Consider the following 3,744-nt stretch of genomic DNA (forward strand, 5'->3'; position numbering starts at 1 on the left):
AGAAGACAGGAACTCCTCGACTAACAATATAATAGTTTTGTCTTTTGTCTTATTTTGTCATTAGTCTCGATGAATCTTTCAAAATAATTTCAGCCAGTATTTCTTTTTTCTCTCCCAGCCCTTCATTCTCATACCTGCTTCCTCATTTCTTTCCCTCTACCTTTAACCATGACTGAAATTAAAATGAAAATTCTATGAAGAGTCTTCATATCATTTTTCTGCCCTTATGTCCTAAGCAGATTGTATGTTGAACAATCAAAATAGAAATGTTACTGGAAAATTTATCTGAGGAACTTGATTTAATTCTTTTCAGGCTTGTTGCAAAGCAAACTACCTAAGTACATTAGCTGGCAGGTGTTCTGGAGGTTCTGCCAAAAACACAAAAATTGATCAGAATACACCATTCCAGAATGAGCCAGTATCTTCAAAATTATATTAAATTTAAGTTAGTCCATTTTATTATATTAGACACTTCAAAAAGATGTTCAAAAAACTTCAAAGAGACATTAAGAACTTAAAAATTATGTCTTAAGAACTATCGTGATAAGAAAAATTGATATTGTATGTCTCAAGCTTTAATTAGTACCACATATAGAAACCCAGAAGATACAACATGTTAAATTGATTTGTCTGCTCTAGTTGTTGACACAAATGTCACCCTCGGAACCACTACACTGTGGAGAGCACTGATGAAGATAGGATTGCATTGAAAGAAATGTGAATGTTATTTTGGAAATATTCGCTGATCTCTCAGAATTTTCTAAGTGTTTGAGTAATTTTAAATGATGGAATTATTTTATTCATTCAATCAACAGTTTATTTTAAGCACCCCTGAGTGCTAGGGTACCACTAAATCACAAAAAGCATTTGACAAATATAACATCTCAAAATCCAGTAAGTGAGATCAAAAAAACTTTCATTCATATTTTGTGTCTTCCTTGCAGATCCAGAATGGAGAAAAGAGAGATAAACAGTGCTTTTGGGGTAAAATCCAGGCATAGTATTTGGGCCCACTCATCTATACAGATTATCATATTACAATCATTCTTCTCTTAACTCAGGCTCCTGACCTTGACCTCTTTCTAGGTGCATTTAACTCCCTTTCCTCAGATTCTCTAAGAGTTGCCTGACACTTGCTCAGTTCCCCTGAATAAAATAAAGGTAAATCAGTGCATAAGGAGCTTTATACAGTGATCTCAGACTTGTGACTAAGAGCCCCTCTGCACCATTGATAGACAGTGGTCGTGCCCACCAGGAGGATGGGCAATCACACTGCAGTGAGCATATTCATTCTGTGGGGATTTTCCAGTTTTTCAGACCTGCAGAGTCTACTTTTTGTGGTGATTCTCTTCTCCCATATGACCATCCTAACTGCAAATGTGTCCATAATGGGAGCCATCAAGCTCAGCCACAACCTTCACACTCCCATGTGCTTTTTCCTCTGTGGCCTGTCCTTTTCAGAAACCTGTACCACTGTGGTAGTCATCCCTCACATGTTGGTAGGCTTGCTGTCAGAGAGCAAGACCATTTCTCTTCCTGAGTGTGCCACACAGATGTTTTTCTTTCTGGGCTTTGCATCCAACAACTGTTTCATCATGGCCGCTATGTCCTATGTCCGCTACATGGCTGTCCACAACCCACTGCAGTACCACACCCTATGACAAGAAAGATCTGCTTGCAGATGATGATGGCTTCTTGGATGGTTGGGTTCCTGCTTTCTCTGTGCATCATCGTCACTGTATTCAACTTGTCTTTTTGCGACTTGAACACCATCCGGCACTATTCTCACCAGTAGTCTCCCTTGCTTGTAATTACACTTCCGATCATGAAATGGCTATTTTTGTACTCTGCCTGTGTGTTGGTGGGCAGCTTTATTTTAATTATGATTTCCTATGTCTTCATTGTGTTCATAGTCACAAAGATGCCCTCTGCAAAGGGGAGGTTTAAGGCCTTCTCAACTTGCTCCTCCCACCTCACTGTTGTGTCCATACACTATGGATTTGCTTGCTTTGTCTATTTGAGGCCCAAGAACAGCAACTCCTTCCATGAAGACATGCTGACGGCCGTGACATACACAATACTGACGCCTCTGCTTAACCCCATCGTGTACAGTCTGAGAAACAAAGAAATGTAGATAGCCCTAAGAGAAACTCTAGGCAATGTAATTGGCGTTTTCCCTCAGAAGACAAAAAAAGAGCCCTGACCATTTTAAAAAACTACAAATAGCCTTGATAAATAAAGGTGGGAAAAGTGGAGTACTTCCAATTAATATCACTTTGTGCACAAACTGGTTAAAGTATTGTCTAACTGCTTTAGACTCTTGGTCTCACCGTTTTCCTGCTACAGAGAGGATGCAGTTTTAAAATATATTTAAATGTTGTGTGTGTTTGTGTGTGTGTGAGTGTGTGTGTGTGTTCACATATCCATTCAGGGAACGTATTGCTTTGGAACACTGTATTTTAATGATAGCAGTTGCTTTTTGGAAAGAAAAAAAATTATGTTACTAAAGAAAGAAGGACAGCAAGGAGGAAAGAAAGAGTATAAGGAAGGGAGGGAGGAAGGGAGGAAGGAAGGGAGGAGGGGAGGAAGGGAGGAAAGGAGGAAGGGAGGAAGAAAAAGAAAAAAATCGAGTGGACTAGTATAATTAATCCAAAAAGAGGGAGAAAGTACAAACATGAAAAGTTGAAATTGAAAATAAGGATGTGATTAAAATAGAGAAAATTAAAAGCAATTTAAGAGAATACTTTTTTCAAATTTAATCAAACAGATTTGAAAATAAGAAAAAAATCATGAATGCATTTATGGAAAAAATAAGCTTATAAACTGACCCCAAAAGCAATAGACATTTTTTGACATACCAATTTCCATGGAGATTTTTGAGAAATCTGTCAAAGATATGTTTTCCTATTCTCTCCCACAAAGCATTAGAGCAGATAGTTTAATAATTAATTTGTTTAAATTCTCAAGGAACAAATAATTCAAATGTTATTTAAGTTGATTTAGAGCATAAAAATAAACGGCTTCTAATTTATGAACCTCACAGTGGTGGGAAGTGTTATTACTGCTGACAGATCATGGACCTGGTAGGGAAGTTCTGAAGTGGAGTGTGGAAGATTAGATGATGTACGCTGGTGAAGGAATTTTGAGGTTACATTGTTCACATGGTTATAGGGAGTGTGAAGTAACATATTATTCTTGATTTGAATTTTATTTTCCTAATGACAAATGACATCAAGGATCTTTTAAATACTTATTAATCACTTATATGTCTAATTCAGAGAAATATTCAAATTCTCTGTCCACTTTTAATTGGGGTATTTGTATTGAATTTAGATCGTTTAAATGATTCTAGATAGCATCCTTGATCAGACATACCATGTGCAAATATTTCCTTCCATTCTGTAGGTTGTTTCTTCCCTTTCTTTATAGTTTCCTTTGAAGCAAAAAAGTTTTTAACTCTAATGTGGTGGAATTTATCTCTCTTTTTTCTTTCCCTTTTTTTTTTTTTGATCATGCTTTTGATGTCATAGCTAAGAATCTATTGCTTAATCCAAGATCATGAAGACTTTCCCCTCTATCTTCTAAGAGTTTTGTAGTATTAAATCTTATATTTAGGTCTTCAATCCATTTGAATTAACTTTTGTATGTGGATTAAGATAAGGGTCCAACCTTATTCTTTTACATGTGAATATTCGAATGACCCAGCACCATTTATTGAAAGGATTATTCATTACCTCACTGAAT

The 3,744-nt window shown here is 36.5% G+C and overlaps 1 pseudogene; it reads left to right on the forward strand.

Moving 5' to 3' along the window:
- The first annotated feature begins 1,390 nt into the window (after positions 1-1,390).
- Positions 1,391-2,251, forward strand: LOC105520564 (annotated as a pseudogene).
- Positions 2,252-3,744: the final 1,493 nt, after the last annotated feature.

Source organism: Colobus angolensis, unplaced genomic scaffold, assembly GCF_000951035.1.
Source record: "Colobus angolensis palliatus isolate OR3802 unplaced genomic scaffold, Cang.pa_1.0 Scaffold381, whole genome shotgun sequence".
NCBI lineage: Eukaryota > Metazoa > Chordata > Mammalia > Primates > Cercopithecidae > Colobus > Colobus angolensis.